This window comes from Callithrix jacchus, chromosome 11 (assembly GCF_049354715.1).
Source record: "Callithrix jacchus isolate 240 chromosome 11, calJac240_pri, whole genome shotgun sequence".
Lineage (NCBI taxonomy): Eukaryota > Metazoa > Chordata > Mammalia > Primates > Cebidae > Callithrix > Callithrix jacchus.
In genome coordinates this window covers 120,368,879-120,388,866 of record NC_133512.1, presented here as the reverse complement: position 1 = coordinate 120,388,866, position 19,988 = coordinate 120,368,879, and the positions used below count along the sequence as shown (strand labels likewise).

General features: G+C 35.8%; 1 protein-coding gene and 1 long non-coding RNA gene across 16 annotated transcripts in view; one reads left to right on the top strand and one right to left on the bottom strand.

Moving 5' to 3' along the window:
- The window catches only part of LOC118143799 (uncharacterized), a 66,666-nt gene extending 53,354 nt beyond the window's left edge, over window positions 1–13,312 (top strand). Inside the window, exons 3-4 of the long non-coding RNA XR_004728241.3 lie at window positions 11,702–11,819; window positions 13,110–13,312. This is a non-coding gene — a long non-coding RNA (uncharacterized LOC118143799). The remainder of the gene's footprint in view (window positions 1–11,701; window positions 11,820–13,109) is intronic.
- GRM8 (glutamate metabotropic receptor 8) overlaps window positions 1–19,988 on the bottom strand; it is an 811,767-nt gene that overhangs the window by 181,281 nt on the left and 610,498 nt on the right. The gene's annotated exons all lie outside the window — the stretch shown is intronic.

Genomic DNA, 19,988 nt, shown 5'->3' with positions numbered 1-19,988 from the left:
TGAAGCGGTTGCCCTTTGCAGTTCCTGTGCGTCTGCCACCTCTGCCCAAGAACATATAAATGTGTCCTACTGTTGGGAAGCTCTCATGGTCTGGCAGTGATCTACAATAAGTCCCGACTCTGCTCAGATCATAAATGTTCTCCCCTTCACAGTGACACATCTAACAGTGGCAGAGCAGCAGGATGCAAGGACTGCAGTCTTTTCTAAACTCCATTCGTCTCTTCTTGGAAGTTTTCATCTTTTCTCTTAATAGTTTCTGCTCACTTTTACTTTCCCTCTTTCTTAAATTTTATGCAATTACAGGGGAGGAGTAGAAATGGATCACCATCCCAATGTCTTGTTCCGTCTAGCTTTACTATCTATATAGACTCCTTTTCTCCAAGAGCTTTTAGACCTCTCTTCATTTTTTTAATTATTTTTTCCTATCTTCACCTGACATCAATTCCTTTTCTTGGTGTCTGTCTTATCTCTGCAGGCCCCTTCTCTGAATCTCTTCTCACAGGATATTGAATTTAATTTCTATACTGTGCTAAAGAGTTTCCCCTTCTTATCTCTGTCTCATACTGTATTCTCAAAAAGTATATATTACTAATAGCTATATATGTCAACTGTACATATTCTCATCTTATAATAAGTTTCTTATTCTATTTGTAGAGTTGCTTAACTACCAGCCATCACAAAATTCTAAAATATTTAACTTATCGAACAAATCGACAACTTCATCAAAAAAAACAGTAACCTGTAAATAAATGTAATCAGAGTCACACAGCAACAATTTGAATACTTTTCCACTATTTAATGGACAGATGTCTAATATTCTGTTTTCTTGATTCTTCCTAAAATCTAAACATGGTGTGAGTTTTCTGATGAGACTACTGATATCTGGTATCATCAGGAACTGCTGAGGCTTCAAGAGATGGCACCACATGGAAGAAAGAGCCCCAGTCTCAGAACTGGAAGTTCCATGTCCATGCTAACTCCATTCCCCATTTATTTCCACAACTTGTGTATGTCCCTTTTTCTTCACTTACCACATAGAGAGTTCACAATAAATATGAATAAATTTTGAAGTCCTAAAAGGACTATAAACATGTAAATTTTTATTCCTATTATTATTCATTCACATGGAAATGACTTTATATATACATTGATATATGTATATTACTCAGGGAATAAAATACGAGCTCTCCAATCAAGAAGTGCTATCTTTACTACTCCTTATATATTCAAGTGGAACCCATTTGCCAAACATGACCAAAAACTTTCTCAGCTTCTAGTGACGTCGAGCAGGTTAACCTCTTAAATCCTCAGTTTCTTCATCTGTAAAATGGGAGTAATGATGATACTTTCTTATGGAGTTGTTGTCAAATACTTAGAACAGTATATGGGGAAAATTAAATTTTTCAGCCCACATTTACTTTCAGTACACACCAACACGCAGTAATAGAAAGGATGCTGATAGCTCTCTAAGTGATGGCTAGACAAAAGATGATCGAAATTCAAATGAGGAAGATATTTCTGGCTGGAAAAACACATATGTTATGAATTTCACATTAACATGATCAATTCCTGACATTTATATAACACTTTGAAATATTTTAATTGCATATTCTCTCCTCAATAAAGGGATACTTAAGTTGCCACCTCCTTGACTGAATGACTCCTTTCTTCTATAACAGCAGTTCCCAATCTTTTTTACAATAACAGTACCCAAGATGAAATAATGTCATTTGTATAACACATCACCATTAATATACCCTGAGTTATATACAATTCCTAATGGGCTAGCTGTTTCTATATCCAAGTCAAGAAAGCCTCTTAAGAGAGCTCATTCTGGAGAGCTACATTGTCACAAAAAATAATAATTTCTAATTTACTTTGAATATCATTATTAAAATCAAGTTACACTAAATTTGACATTGTATTAAGGTGTAATATTTGGAAACACTTATAAGTATGGGTTCTGGACACAGATCATTGGGTTCAAATGCCCCTCTGTCACTTACTGATATGGTGCCTTGGGTGCATTTCTCTATTTCCCTATATCTGGATTCTGAGTTAATAACCAGTAGTTGAACTGGTTTTTATTACTGATCACCCTTGCATCTTGTTTTCCTGATCCAATTTCTAGTCTTAAACTAGGCTTGCAGTTAAATTACTTCAACCCTCTTTCAGGAAGAACTGATTCTATTACATATTGACTCATTTCAAATGACTGTCATGGAACTCTGGTCTATGTGGAAAGAATATACATAAGGAACTAATTCATTAGCTGTTTAGTAATTCCTACAAGCTTTTTATCTTTTAAAAATATAACCTTTTGTACGGTACTGAAAGCAGCCACTCTGAGAAACAGAATTAAGCGGCATTTTGTCCACAAAAAAAGTTTCAAATGACAAATGTCTGTTAATACAGTCATCAGTTTATCAAGGTTTAACATCAGCACAGGTAAGAAATATAACTTGAAAACATTTGATTAAGCAATATTCAGACATATTTTGCATGATAAATTATGCTCAAATTTTCCTGTTTTGTTTTTCTCCATCCTATACTTTAGGTATTGTGTAAATGTTGAAGTGTATTAATTTTGGTTTTGAGGGCTTACATCAGTAATCCCAGCACTTTGAGAGGCTGAGGTAGGAGGATCTCTCGAGGCCAAGAGTTCAAGACCAGCCTGGGCAACATAATAAGACACCCCATCTCTACCAAAAGAGAAATTAGCCAGGCATGGTGGCAAGCACCTGTACTCCTCATTACTCAGGAGGCTGGGGTGGAAGGATTGCTTGAGACCAGGAGCTTGAGGTTACAGTGAACTAGAATTGCATCACTGCACTCCAACTCCAGGTGACAGAGTGAGATTCTGTCTTAAAACAAACAAACAAACTTTTCCATCCACATGTACTAGTGCAGAAATGGAAACAAAAAACATGGAACCGTGAAGTAATTTCTACTCATCAGGTAGTACCCTTAGTGGTGACACATTTCCTTGAATATCTTCTGTTCAATAAGAAATGTGTAGAAAAATATGTTCTTATTGGTAGTCAGCTCAAGCACTCCAACATGATTTTGTAGGAAAAATGATACATTCAATGAAGATGACTTTTTTTTTAATGTTGGCTCTTTTGAGTATTGTTCAGGGGAAGAGTATCACCTTGGGATTCCAGGACTAGAGTCTGCTTTCCGGCTCTACCAATTACTTGCATGATCTGAGTAAGTTACCCTCGTTAAGCCTGTTTTCTCATCTGTCAAGCAGGCATAATAAACCAACCCTCCTAAATTGTTACAAGCATTGCATGAGATGACAGTGTATATGACTGGTACACAATAGATGTGCAACGAACCCAAACACTCATCATCTTCCATTCCTTTGTCTGCACTTACGTTCTCTTGGTCTACATTTCTTGTTTATGCAATACACAATGTAAAAATAATTCATTCACCTTTATGCACAAAAATTCTAAGTCTGTTTATAACTGTAATCCTCTCTGTTTTTTTATTGTCAAGTTTATTACTTTTCTGTTCCCCTCCTGCTACCAAACTTTATCATCCTGCTCATTATTGCCTAAACTATTGGACAAACAGGAAAAAAAATAAGAAACCTAGAAATGAAATCACTTAATTTAGTAACTTTTAGTACCCTTAAATGAAGAATAAATATATGAGATTTGTCATTGACCAAAATGCCACAGGAAGTAGCAATTTTCAACAGCAACTCAATTATTCATGTGCTCTCTTTCCTTATCCAATTTACTTTACTAGGTATTTATTACACCTAAATAGATTCACATATTTGAATTAAAATCATATTGGCCTGGCACGCCTGTAATCCCAGCATTTTGGGAGGTCAAGGCAGGTGGATCACCTGAGGTCAGGAGTTCAAGACCACCTTGGCCAACATGGTGAAACCCCATCTCTACTAAAAATACAAAAATTAGCTGGGTGTGGTGGTGGGCACCTGTAATCCCAGCTGCTCAGGAGGCTGAAGCAAGAGAGTTTCTTGAACCCAGGAGGCAAAGGTTAGCAGTGAGCTGAGATCGCGCCACTGCATTCCCACAGGGGAGACAGAGTAGTCAGATTAGTCAGATCACTCTTACATGTATCAATTACTTACCCCAATTCTTTGAAGCTTTTAGTATGTAACTTACTGTATTCTTCTCCAACCATATTTCTGTTATCTTTTTGGTGGTAGTATCATTCACTCATCACTCAACATCCTGGCTACAGAGTTAGACTTACTTATTTCCAATTACCATTTAAAAAAATCATTCATGCATCTTGACACATACTGTTATAATCACTCTCTTGGAGTTGTCCTGTCTAGTAACTATACCATCTCTAACATTGTCCTCTTTGGAGACTACCTTCCTGCCTCACTGCAATGATTCTACGATTTCCTACACTTACCAATTCATTAATCACTCTGTTTTGTCACTCTGCGTTGCTCACATGATAGTGACTCTTCTCTCCTATTCCTAGATATGTTCCATGATCTTCCTAGGGAATAGCCACTGTTCTCTTGTGCTTCTCTGTCCAATGTATTGCTCTATCAAAATCACAATCGTGACTTCTTTGCCTACACCTAAACAGCCGAACATTGTTCAATAAAATGACAAAATTTTACTGTTTGACAAAACCAGGACTAGGCTGAAGCAAATGAGATGCCCTGGGCATGACTCCGAGAGTGAGTCTGTCTCCCTGAATTCTGCATGCTAGGTGCCTCACTTGCTTTACCTTTCCCTGCTGTCCAGTCTTACTTTAAATTCATACTCTCAGATTTCACACGGACAATCAGCATTGCTCTGCAATCCTATCACACTCTCTCCCTGGGTCCACTTCCCCCTCCCTTCTAGGTGATATTTGATTGCTGCCTGACTTATTCTTACCCCTCACATACCTAACTCCTTCCTTCCCCCATCACTTCAGCTTGCTTCATATGTTCCCACTGAGAAAAGGCAAAATACAAAAACTTCCTCGTCATTCCACCACAAAATCCACCACCTACCTGCATCCACACGCATATTCTCCCATTCCTCCTGATGTAACACATGTCCCAGGTCCAATCAAAGGCCCATCCTCCCCTGGTGCTAGGGCCCCATCGCTTTCACTTCCCATGCACTTTGAGTTCACAGTTACCTTTTCTTTCTTTAACATTAACAAATTTAGACTTTTGGCAGAAGCATCCCCATCAATTTACATATCAGATCTAATAAATCTCATCTTAAGAAGAAAGCAAACAAAATCCATTACTCTATCCCCACAGACTCATTCAGCTACTGCTTCATTATTCACTCTCTTTCATGGTATAATTGTGTTCATTCTCTCCATATTTTTTTTATTTCTCCTTTACTCTTTGGTACATTTTAAGTTGAAATGTAACCTCATTCCTCCACTGATGAGTCTTGAATTCATATGTCTAGCCCTGAGTGCAGATGTCTCCAATTATCTGTATCTCCACATTATTGTTTGATTATTATCTCAGACACAATGTTTGATTCTTACATATTCTGAAACATGTTCTACAGACAGTCATCCCCATGTAGTGAGCAGCTGATTACCGTTCATTCAATCAACTCAAAACCTTAGTTAATACCCACATCTATAGCAACACATAGAAATAAATCTTAATGTAAACTAAGGACTTCAGTTAACAATGGTGAATCATATTGATCCATCAGCTTTCATACATATACCACATGCATACAAGATCTTGACAACTGGGGAAACTGTGTGTGTGGAGGGGTAATATAGAAACTTTACTCTATGTTCAGTTTTTCTGTAAATGTAAATTATTTTCTTAAAAAGTCTAAAGATATTTTTAAATGGTGATGCTAACTTTAATACATTTTATGTAAACTAACATATAAAAAATCAAAATATAATCAATGTAAAAATATTGAGGTACTTTATACACATTTTTCCTAAGTCTTCAAAATGCTATGTTTACTTTATACTGCAACTTATCACAATTCAGATTAGCCCTATTTCAAGTGCTCAATACCCACCATGGTTAGTGCTGACCGTATTAAAATAACACGAGTCTAAAAGGCAGATCATTTGAGCAGCCACTGCTCCCTCACTCCAACACTCCATTCACTGGGGAAGAAGGTCCACTGCTGAGCCTTTCTCATCTGGCCTCCACTTCAACTGAACTGAGCCCCCTTCACTCATTTCTTCCCTAAATATAAGTGGACCAACTGAAGACTGATATGTGGCTCAGTGAATGCCAGATCTGGAGACAAGATCCTAAAATAAAATCCAAACTGCTTCAGAGGTAAAAACAAACAAACAAAAAAAGACCACATCTGGGTGAGGCATGGTAGCACAGGCCTGTAATCCTAGCTATTCAGGAGGCTGAGCTGGGAGGATGGCTTGAGCCTGGGAGGTGGGGGCTGCAGTGAGCTGTGATAGCACCACTTAATCCAGCCTGGGTGACAGAGAGAAAACCTGCCCCTCTCTTGCTCAAAAAAGCTGACATCTAATTCATGGACAGGTTCTATCTCTAGAACATATCTGGAATTTGCCCCCCCACTCCACTTTTTTTTAACCTCCTCTTCCATTAACCTTGTCCTGGCTACTATAGCCTCTCCCTGAACTCCTAGTAGGTATCCTGCATTCACACTGAACAACTACAATGCACTCTCTACCCTGCAGTCAAAATGACACCAAAACACAAATCAAATCTTATCGCTCTTCTTGAAATACTTCAGTGGCTTCTCACTTCACTTAGAATAAAACACAATGCTTATCATGGCATTTAAGTCTCTTATTTTTCTGATCCTGCTCATTTTCTATACTCCTTCCAACCTGGTCTTCTTTCTGTTTGCAAGCGCATCAAGGTTGCTCTATCCCAGGGATTTTCTGTTTTCTGTTTTCTCTTTCCAGTGTTCTTCCCCACTTGATCTTCTGATTGGCTTCTTCTCATCACTCACATCCCACCCCAAATATCAAGAGAGAGGCTTGTCAGATCACCATATCTAATTTAGCCTGATTCCTATCCCTGTCACTCACTATTACAAACATTATTGCCTTCAAAGTACTTGTATCTAAAAATATATGGCTTATTTAACTGACCAATATAAATTGTTGGATGATATGCTTGTGATTGTGGAAAATATATCTATCACATTCTCTACCATATATATAGCTCAAACTGTTGGATGAGCATCCAAATCCAAATTATCTTTTTCCTGGGCACATATCTAGGGTACCCCTTTCCAGTATTCCTTGCACTTAGGCATGGAAAAATTATTAGTTCCAGACAACCAAATGTAAGCACACATGATATGCACTAATTAGGAGTGCATTAAAACTACCTAAGTGGTCTTCTATGCTCTTTCCCTTTTCCTGGCTTGCTAGAATGAAAATGTCATGCTGGATACTTTGAGTATCTACACGATAAAAATGACAGAACTCACATTAGGCTGGATTCCACTGTGAGTGCAGGAAGATCTGTGCTACTAACCTGTTAATCCACCATCGATTTAGCATAATTTTGTGAGTAAAAAACAAACTTCCATTCTGTTTGGGTCCTTACAGATTTTCAGTCTATTTCTTCCAGCAGAAACTCATAACATTCAAGTATCTAGTGAGTTCACAATGAATAGTTATTAAATAAATAAGTGAAATCATATTAAATCTGCAAATAAGTGTTTCACTTCATGTCACATTATAAAGCTTCAAGAATAGTGTAGAGTGAGTATCAGACACTGGCATGGATTAATAACTTGTTTCAGATTCTCCTTAAGAGTTAATACTAATTACTGCAACGTGTATATATATAAGGTGGACTTGAGAAAGTGTAATGGTTATTCAGAATTTGCACTGAATAAGTATCCATGGTTATTTACCTTGGCTAAAATACACAATTGGTTTTCATAAAAGCCAAATATTAAAAATGTGTGCCCAATTTTAGGTTGAAAATGGTTTTCTTTATCTAACTGTTTTGGTGTTTAAAAAAAAAAAGACAGGACAAGAAATGCAGTTGAATGGCATTTCTATTCTCTGAACCAACTCTCCTTCTTGATCTATCAAGAAACTGAGCTAACGATAGTAATTTCTCCCGTGGAAATGTCTTTATGATCCTTGGATTAAAGGTGCTTTAAGAGTGCAATGTGTCATTGTCATTAATGAATAGTATGATTTGAGAAATAGAAATAGAACCCATAATTGCATTTATAGTACTCAAATAAGCTGATTAAACTTTTAAAATACGAAAAGATCCATTATTCCATGATCTACATCTCGGGGAAGCAGATGAATCAGGAGGTTTAAATAAAGTCTCTTTAAATAAAGTTCTTGTAAGAAAAGTAACAAAAGAGACTATTAAAATATCACATGTTCTCATTGTTCAACACCTGCCTATGAGGGCGGGGAGCATCACATACTGTGGTCTGTGGGGAGGAACTAGGGGAGGGACAGTGGAGGGTGGGGAGTTGGGGAGGAATAACTTGGGGAGAAATGCCAGATATAGGTGATGGGGAGGAAGGCAGCAAACCACATTGCCATGTATGTACCTATGCAACAATCTTACATGTTCTTCACATGTACCCCAAAACCTAAAATGCAATAAAATATATATTTAAAAATATATAAATATCAAGTGCTTGGCTAAAGGAAAAAAAATGAAAAAGAATACATAACAATTAGGCAAGATTAAGTAATATATCTTAGGAATCTGAGAACAAACCAAAATATGTTACTGAATCTAATATATTTTCGTTCTGTAACAGAAATTTCTCTCTCTCTCTTTTTTACTTTTCTTTTCTTTTTTTTTTTTTTTTTTTTTTTTTTTTTTTTGAGGTGGAATCTCACTCTGTTGCCTGGCTGGAGCGCAGTGGTATGATCTTGGCCTACTGCAACCTCCCCTTCCCAGGCTCAAGCGATTCTCCTGCCTCAGCCTCCAGGGTAGCTGGGACTATAGCTGCACACCGCCACGCCCAGCTAATTTTTGTATTTTTTTTAGTAGAGATGGGCTTTCACCATGTTGGCCAGGATGGTTTCGATCTCTTGAACCTTGGCCTCCCAAAGCGCTGGGATTACAGGCATGAGCCACAGTGACCAGCAGATTTTTTTTTTTAATGGATAAGAGGTTTCTCTGTTGCCCAGGCTAACGTCGAATGCCTAGTCTCACCTCCTCATACACCAGAAAAATGGGTCTGAGCCACCGCAGCTCTCCTCTCTTCATCTATGTACTTGAGGCTCTTTATTCTTTCTTCTGGGGGACATTAAATACTTTATTTATAAAAATGTGCATATATATGACTTAAAAGGTGTATGTCTGACCTAAAAAGGATTCTGCCTTATTAATCATTGCATCTCTAATAGTGATGAGTACATATATGAGAGAAGTGTGTGTGTGGGCGTGCGTGTGCATATGTGTGTATATATAGTCCAACCTTTTCAAATCTGCTGTACTAGGAAAAGGTCTCTCATCAACTAGTCCACTGTGTTGGTGGAAAAGAAAGATTCTCTTTCCATCTAGATTTACAACAGTCACATTTATCAGTTTTTATAACGAATGCTTTCATGGCTTGTGTAAGAATCTCTTTTGTACCCCCAAGTCTAAAAGTTATTAGTTAACATTTTTACTAAGAGTTTTTAAATTTCACTTTGGATATTTTGATTTAATATACCTGTAGTTGACATCCCTACCATAGTAGGTGTGGGATATGAGGTAGAAACTTGATTTCACTTTTTTCCCCATATTTATAGCCATTTTTCTTCGGTTCTTTTTGTTGAATAATCCCCTCTTTCCTACTGGCTGGAGCAATGCTTCTGTTTTATATCTAAGATCTATAAATGGATCTTGTTCTGACCTGTCCTACAGCATTCACCTATTTGTCCATCCTTGACGCAGTACCAATGGCCAATATAAATACTAAAGTTTTAGAATAAGACACAGCAGTATAAGTTTCCTATTTTTTTTCTTAGAGGTGTTCTACCTTCTCTTTGCTTTAAACTTGTCCATATAAAATGTAGAGCAATCTGGCCAGCATGGTGGTTCATGTCTGTAATCCCAGCATTTTGGGAGGCTAACACAGGAGGATCACTTGAACCCAAGAGTTCAAAACCAGTCTGGGCAACAAAGCAACACTCAGTCTCTATTTTAAAAAGTTTTAAATGTAGAACCATCTTAATAATTTCCATGAACAGCACTGTATGGGTTATCACTGGCTAATTTATAAAATATATAAATCAATTGGGAAAGACTTAATATCTTTATATTATCTTTCTATCCATGTGTATTACTTGCTTCCATTATTTAGACCTTATTTTGTAAGCCATAAAACAGTTTTATATTTTCTTTACATAGCACCTAACCATTTTTGTAAATTTATCCCTAGATAATTAATATTATCTGATACTTTTGTAAACTATATTATCTATTACTTTGCTGCTAGTATACAGAATGTAGCTAACTTTTGTCTGTATTAATCTTATAGGAAGCTCAGTGGTTCTCAACTAGAGGTGGTTTTGTCCCTCAGAGGATATTTGGCACAGTGTCTGCAGATATTTTTGATAATCATAGCTGGGAAGGTGATGTTACTGGCAACCAGTGGAAGAGGCCGAAGATGCTACTAAACATCCTGCAATGCACAGGACAGTGCCCTACAGCGGCAAATTATCCAAAATGTCAGGAGTTTCATGTTGGAGAAGGCTTTGGAAATTCTCTTATTATACCTAAAACTTTATCTCCAGATTTTTAAATTTCTATGTAGACCGTCAAGTTATCTGCAAATACTCGTTTTTATTTCTCCCTTAACAATTCTTGTACCCTAAATATTTTATCTTCTTTTCTTATTATCTAGGACCTTCACTACAATGTTAAAGAAGTGGCAATAGTGAACACCCCTGCATTTCCTTCTGACTTTAAAACAATGCCTCCCATATTCCCCACTTAGTATTATATTTATTTAAGCCTTTGATGTGTACTTCTTATCAGTTGAAGAAAGTCTGTCATATTCTAAATGAATGAATATTTTTATCATGAATATATTTTAAACATTAGCAATCTTTTTTTCCTTTAATCTGTTATCATAATGAATTGTATTTCTCTATTTCCAAATGTTACATTATATAGAAACATGGAGGGAACCCAACTTGGTTTTGATATCTTGTATTTTTATTCATTATTGGATTCAATCTGCTAATGTTTTGTTTAGAATGTTTACGTTCATACTTATGAGTAAGAAGGAGGGGTAATTTTTGTTTCTTATAATGTTCTTTTTGGGGGTATCAGGTTATACTAACCTTGAAAAATAAATGAGAAAATAGTCCCTATTTTTCTTTCCCTTTTTTTTTTTTTTTTTCTTTTCTTTTTTTGAGATGGAGTCTCACTCTGTCACCCAGGCTGGAGTGTAGTGGCCCAAACTCAGCTCATTGCAACCTCCACCTCCCAGGTCCAAGCAATTCTCCTGCCTCAGTGAGTAGCTGGGATTACAGGCATGTGCCACCATGCCCAGCTAATTTTTATATTTTCAGTAGAGACAGGGTTTTACCACATTGGTCAGGCTGGTCTCAAACTCCTGACTTGTGATCTGCCCTCCTTGGCCTCCCAAAGTGTTGGGATTACAGGCATGAGCCCCTGTGCCCAGTCTACTCCCTCTTTTTCTATCACCTACAAATGTTTGAGTATACTTGTAATAATATCTTTCTTGACAGTTTTGAGTAATTCAACTGGAATTGTCCTAAATGTCCACAGGAGAGTGAACAAATCAATCACGGTGTATGGTAAATTCACATGCATGCAGTCAAAATGGATGAACTACAGAGGTGGCCACAGATATAGATAAATCTCAGCAGTATATTAAACTAAACAAGTAAGTATACAAAATACATGTCATAAAGGTATAACTATTTAGAGTTTTTTCATTTATTTAGAGAATATATCAGATGCAAGACAAACGTATTTTAAAAGGCAAAAGAGTGTTGTTGGTTATTCAGGAGGAATGAGAATGGTTTGGTGATTTAAATACATGTTTAAATACAGCTTTTTGTCAAAATCCTAGTTTTGGGGGACAAAAGAGTGTTTTCTTTTTTTCTTTTTCTTTTTTTTTTTTTTTTTTTTTTTTTTTGAGACGGAGTTTCGCTCTTGCTACCCAGGCTGGAGTGCAATGGCGCAATCTCGGCTCACCGCAACCTCCGCCCCCTGGGTTCAGGCAATTCTCCTGCCTCAGCCTCCTGAGTAGCTGGGATTACAGGCACGCGCCACCATGCCCAGCTAATTTTTTGTAATTTTTGGTAGAGACGGGGTTTCACCATGTTGACCGGGATGGTCTCAATCTGTTGACCTCGTGATCCACCCGCCTCGACCTCCCAAAGTGCTGGGATTACAGGCTTCAAAGAGTGTTTTCTTAGGTGCAAATTACCATTTTAAAATAATCAACTAACTAAATAAGTAAATGAAAGTCATTTTGCATGGATCAATAATAACTATGTGTCATAAACCAAACAGCCACTAAATAGAGGGGGACAAAAAGCAGAAGAGGGAGGAGAAGGAAAAAAGGGAGAAAGGGATAATTAAAGGAAGTGAGGGAGGGAAATAAAGGTAGAAATAATAAATCAAAGAATTAACGTTTAAAAAATGGGGAAAATCCACATTAAAACTATGAAAAGCAAGAGCATACTGAACGACAATTCTTTAACTTTTGTGTAATTCTGTGAATTAACTGAATGCTATTTAGCTATTATGTCCATGGAGAATATGGATCCTCCCTGGAGGACAATAAACCCAGTCAAAATAGGTCACATACAGAATTGCCTTTACCCAATTCTCTAAAGCAGCTTTTCTGCACATTTTTAGATTTTATATTAGTCAACCGTCTGTCTGTTATTTTCAGTTTATAAACTCTAACTGTGTGGGATTAGAATCGCATTACATTTTTAAGCCAAAAAGTTTAATTCATTTTTTTATCACTTTGTACATTTTTTTAAAGAGTAAAATCAGGCTGAAATTCACCACTTTCCAGCTGACTCATTATTTTACTTCTGGCTAAGTTTCAAAGTGTTCTTTTATCTTAGGTTATACATGCCTTTGTAAAAATTTATTATTTGAATAAGGTACAGTCTTTCAATGTATTTCACAATTAATATTTTCTTAATATTTGCAGAATTATAGTGAACCAACCAAATACACAGGACTTTACAGGAACAGATGCCAAAATGTCTAAAGAAATGAAAAAATATCAAACTAGCAGAGATCTACTCGTCTCTGACAATAATTTATAGATTTAACTTAAAAAGATAGCAGATAATTTGTTTATAATGGACCTGATTTTCTGTAATTACATGAACTGTCAATAAATATTATGCCACTGTGATAAATGTGAATTGTCTATGTTACTATCGTGATTTGAGGTATTTCCATTCTACATTGCATGCATAACAATGTGGAGCATAATTAAAAGACACAGTGAAATATATTTCAAAATTGCCATCAATTAAAAAACAAAACAGTCTGACTTTAGCATAATCCTTTCAGAAGCTGGCCTATCAAACCGATGAAAACAATAATTATTAATTAATATATTTTCTTTTCAAATGTATCTAAAATATTTATAAAAATTATTTTATGCAAAAATGAAAAGCTGACAATCATGATTTTGAAATCTTAGTTCATATTTTTTGACCATCATGTGATAAAACTTGAAATTTTAACAAAAGCCTTAAAAAGTTAAAGTTACAACAACACCAAGTAAGAAAAAAACACCACCTAAGATTTAGAGAAAAAACAACTAAGCATTTATTTTAATTATTTAGTCAAAGAAAAATATCAAAATTACAGAGTACAAATAAGAGACAACAATATATTAAAACACCTACAGAAGGTGACCAAGGCTGTTCTCAGAGGAAAGTTTAGAGAATTAAAAGTTTTATTGACCAGGAACAAATTGAATACCTGAATATACTGATAACGAATTCTGAAATTGAGGCAGTAATAAAAAGCATACCAAAAAAAGTCCAGGACCAGACAGATTAGCAACTGAATTCTACCAGAGGTACAAAGAAGGGTTGATACCATCCCTACTGACACTATTCTGAAAAATTGAAAAGAAGGGACTCCTCTCTAACACATTCTATGAGGCTAGCATCTTCCTAGCAGAGATACAACAACAAACCTCAGGCCAATATCCTTGATGAATATCAATGGAAAAACACTCAATAAAATACTGGCAAACTGAATCCAGCAGCATGCCAAAAAGCTTATCCAGGATGATCACAAGATCGGTTCAACATATGCAAGTCAACAAATATGATTCATCATGTTCACAGAACTAAAGACAAAAACCATAGGATTATCTCAGTGGATACAGAAAAGGCCTTCAATAAAATTCAACATCCCTTCATGTTAAAACTTTCAATAAACTAGGTATTGAAGGAACATACCTCAAAATAATAAGAGCCATATACAACAAACCCACACAGCCAATACCATACTGAATGGGCACAAGCTGGCAGCATTCCCCTTGAAAACTGGCACAAAGCAAGGATGCCCTCTCTCACCATTCCTACTCAACATAGTATTGGAAGTTCTGGCCAGGGCAATCAGGCAAAAGAATAAGGGGTATTCAAATAGGAAGAAAGGAATTCAAATCATCTTTGTTTGCAGATGACATGAACCTATATCTATTATAGAAAACCCCATCATCTCTGCCTAAAAGATTCTTAAGTTGATAAGCAACTTCTGCAAAGTCTCAGGATACAAAAGCAATGTGCAAAAATCACTAGCATTTCTATACACTGACAGGCAAGCCAAGAGCCAAATAATGAATAAACTCTGTTTCACAATTGGCGCAAAAAGAATAAAGTACCTAGGAATATAGCTAACAAGGAAAGTGAAGGACCTCTTCAAGAAGAATGACAAACCACTGCTCAAAGAAATCAGAGATGACACAAATAAAATGGAAACTCATTCCATGCACATGAATAGGAAGAATTGATATCATAAAAATGGCTGTATTTCCCAAAGCAATTTATAGATTCAATGCTATTCCCATTAAACTACCATTAACATTCTTCACAGAATTAGGAACAAATACTATTTTAAAACTGATATAAAAACAAAAAAGAGCTTGCATAGCCAAAAAACAAAAAGAACGAAGCTGGAGGTATCATGGTACCTGACTTCAAACTATACTACAAGGCTACAGGCACAAAAACAGCATGAACTGGTACAAAAACAGACACATAAACCAATGTAACAGAACAGAGACTCAGAAATAAAACAGCACATTTACAACCATCTAATCTTTGACAAACCTGACAAAAACAAGCAATGGCAGAAGGACTTCCAATTTAATAAATGCTGCTGGGAGAACTGGATAGCCATATGCAGAAAATTGAAACTGGATCCCTTTTTTACACATTATACAAAAATTGACTCAAGATGGATTAAAGACTTAAATGTGAAACCGAAAACTATAAAACCCTAGAAGAAAAGCTAGGCAATACCATTCAGGACATAAATGTGGGCAAAGATTTTATGATGAAATCACCAAAAGCAATTACAACAAAAGGAAAAATTGACAAATTGGATCTAATTATACCAAAGAGCTTCTGCACAGAAAAGTAAGCTATCATCAGGGCTAACAGACAACCCACAGAATGGGAGAAAATTTTTGCAATCTATCCATCTGGCAAAGGTTTGATGGCCAGAATCCACAAAGAACTTATGCAAATTTATAATAATAATAAAAAGCCCATTAAAAAGTGGGCAAAGAATATAAATAGACACTTCTCAAAAAAAGACAGATGTGCAGCCAACAAATATATGAAAGAAAGTTCAACATCACTAATCATTAGAGAAATGCAAATCAAAACCATGATGAGATACTATCTCATGCCAGTCAGAATGGTGATTATGAAAAAGTCAAGAAACAATCAATGCTTGTGAGGTTGTGGAAAAATAGGAACACTTTACATTGTTGGTAGGAATGTAAATTAGTTCATCCACTGTGGAAGACAATGTGGTGATTCCTCAAATATTTAAAACCAAAAATACCACTTGACCCAGTAATCCCATTACTCAATATATACCCAAAGGATATAAATCATTCAATTATAAAGGTACATGCATTCATATGTTCACGGCAACACTATTCACAATAACAAAGTCATGGAATCAACCTAAATACCCATCAATAATAGACTGGATAAAGGAAATGTGGCACATATACACCATGGAACACTATGCAGCCATAAAAAGGAACAAGATCATGTCCTTTTCAGGGACATGAATGGAGCTGTAAGTCATTATCCTCAGCAAACTAATGCATGAACAGAAAATCAAATACTGCATGTTCTTACTTATAAGTAGGAGCTGAATGATGAGAACACATGGACACATGAGGGAACAACACACACTGGGGCCTGATGGAGGTTAGAGAATAGGATGAGAGAGAGTATGTTTTTGAAAGTTAAGTACTAAAATTAAATTATTTTTGTTAGCAAATGTAAACTAATCTAAATTTTCTTCTTTATTATTTTATTTCCTCTAATAAGCATTTTTATTTTTATTAAAAAGACATTACAATATTTGCTTTAAAGTACAGGAAAGATGGAAGACCTAGAAGAATGAAATAAGAAAAGGTATATCTTGGTAAACAGTACATATCATATCAATGGCTAATATACACAAATTTTAGCAGATAGAAGTAGCTCTCAGAATCTGCTGACCACAATGTTCTCCCCCAGAAAGTTGAGAAGAAACATGGAAGAGCCTGGTTCTGTACAAAAAAAAAAAAAAAAAAAATACAGCTCACCAATGAGTACAGTTCAAGTTGGCCAGACTTGAACTGAGAAGACTCCCAATGATATTCCTGCAGTTTTATCTAAACGATGTTAGCACCAAGTTAAAAAAAGAAAAAAAGAAAGAAAGAACATGTGTGTGTTCAACAATTGATGAGCACTAGCATCAATGCTCCCCAAGATCTTGTATTATTTGCTCCTGATCAGTGCCTATAGATATAAGCTACTTGGGGCACTTGCATGAAAAAATCTTTTTGATTAAAATGAAAACAATTGTACTAAAGCAAATGACTGAAGCAGTTTTCATGACACTGACATTCTCGTATCTTTAATCTTAAAGGTTGAAGACCTTTAAATAGTTTTTAAAAACCGGCCTTTTTGAAAAGCACTCAAAATTAAATCCATATCCAAAAATAACAATTTTTGTATGTTAAAATAACCTCTTCCACTTAATAACTCTTTGGTATATATAGGGTGTTCATATTAACCAAGAATTTAAGCTTCTATTTTATAATTAATTCAGTTTAGTTTTAATGACAATTAAAAAGGTCTATTTCTCATATTTTTAGTATGTTTATCACAAGTATAGAAAAGAATGCCTATTTTATCTTATAACAATTATGTTTAAAATAGAATTCTATAGATTTTATTAGTATATTAGTTATAGTTTACAGAGGAATGCTACATAGAATTTAGTTTAAATTAGGAATAAATTTCTTGGCTTCATTTAAAAAGAGAAGGAGGTTATTATTCATGATCATTAAAGGAAATAACCTACTGCCATTTTAAAATTCTGTGATATGGAAACACTGAATTAAAAAATAAAGAAATTAAGATTGATTAGAAGTGTTTTAAAGTGGCTTTCAGATGTATCTGTAAAAATAAAAAGTCAGTTGTACCTAGGCCATCATCAGCTGTCTCTTTTGTTAGGTTCCCCTAGCATTCCCATATCCAAGTCCTGCAGTGCCACATAACATAAGTCACGGGGAAGATGTGACTCCACCTTGTGAATTTCTCTGGGCTTTGCCTTATTTCCCCCTTCTTATTCATCAGTTGAATGGGCTTCCTGACCCCACAGACAAGTGAAACTTGGTTTCTCATTTCCCTTGTTTCCTTTGCATTGCAAAACTTAGCTCTAGACTATTCAGTCTCAATGTTATCTTAAACCCCTATGGTATCTGTCCCTCATTGTGCTCCTTCCTGGCTGCAAGGTCAAAACTGGTATACCAGAGCACTTTCTAATACAGCCCAGTCCTCCAACACACCTAGAAACATGTCCCCTGCCTGCCTTTCCTCCAGGCCTTCCAGCCTTCCTTTCTCCCCCCACTTCCACCTTTCAGGGAGATTGTATATTTTCATCACCTCAACTGAAATCATGACTAATATTATCAAACAATTATTGAGTCCTTATTTGCAGACATTATGAGTATGCAGAAATATAAGTCTAGCCTTTACGTAAGACCATACCTGAGACTTTAGCGATTTTATTTCCAAAGCAGTTATATTTATGTTTAATTTTTATTTTGAGATGGAGTATTGCTCTGTCACCAAGGCTGGAATGCAGTGGCTTGATCTCGCCTCATTGCAAGCTCCACCTCCTCCTAGGTTCAAGCAATTCTCCTGCCTCAGCCTCCAAGTAGCTGGAACTACAGGAGTGCACTGCCATGCCCGGCTAATTTTTATATTTTTAGTAGAGAAGGGGTCCACTATCTTGGCCAGGATGGTCTTGATCTTCGACCTCATGATCCACCAGCCTCAGCCTTCCAAAATGCTGGGATTACAAGAGTAAGCCACTGAGCCTGGGCTGTTTATATTGACTTTTACTGACAAAATGTTAAATAATATCCATTAGGGTCATGACCAGACAACTATTCAAAGAGAGAAGTGTCCAGTGGCAGAAAGAGCAGAGGCTTCAGACTCAAATCTGCCACTGCCTGAGATTCTGAGACACCTTCCCTATACATGTTCCCTCCTCTTATAGGGGTGAGTGTCACCAACACTGTAGGTTGAGCTGGAGAATTAAATGATAAAACATCTTAAAAAGTGAAATGTTGTCAATAATTGTTACAGTCTTCCTCCCTCAGTGCCATGTCTATGGAAGTAGAATAAGTCAATAATTTTGTTCAGCTCAATAACTAATTAATTCAAAAAGCCAATTTGATCTTTCTTTGCCCACTGATTTGAACAAGAGTATATAAAAAAATAAACAAGTTGACATTTCATTTTTGTCAACATGAATTCCCATTTGAAAAGAGTTAATGCCTTATAGCTATTTATGCTCATATTGGTAACTAATACCAATGTTCTGCATTTCCCTCTCTATTTGACTAATTGAAAAATTGATCAACTGAATCCAACTAACTCTAAAAATATATATTAATTAAAAGCATTAACTTCACATGACCCTTTACTCTGAGCCTTGTTGCCTTCTGTTGAGGCCTAAGTTCATGAAGGTTAAATGCAGTTATTTGCTCCTGAGAATAAAATTAAAATTTCGGTACATCACAAAATGTATCTTTCAGAAATATAATTTTCTACCACATACTCTGAGGAGTTTTTTTTTAATTTTCTGTTATGAGTCTCATATTTTTCAAATACCTCTCCCTAAGAACTGCAGTACATTACTGGAATAAGCACCAGAGGCAAAATCGCCTATCCCAATGCATAACACAGGTGGCATACCTGTTCTTTACCTTATTTGGGAGAGGAAACCTGATCCCATGCTTTGTGCTGGCTGCCACTCAGATCACAGATGCACTTGTTAAAGGACTATAATGTAATTCAGCTCAAATATGAGTTGATGATGAAAAAATAAATTTACCACTTTATTGAAACAATATTAGATTTCCTAAATACATACAAGAATTTACACGTCATAAATTCACCACTGAAACCACAAACATTCCTCTGCTAGAAAGTTTATATTACAGGTAAATGGAGCTGGCATTCCACATATGTATTTTTTTTCAATTCATAAGGGGATGTTCAACATGTTCCCAAATGTCTGAAGAGAAAATAAAAATATCTTTGGAATTTTTTATGATGCCATATTTTTCTTCCTTTGAAATTGCTAAATGCTTTATGCATTCTGATTTAAATGCATTTTGGAATTGGGCTCTCTGAAGTTCATAGAAGCATTTAGCTTTATGACTAAAAGTCTCTCAGAAACTTATATAACATATATATTTTATATTTTTAAATTATGAGAACAGCCTAGGAGAATAGTGTATATAATATGCAAA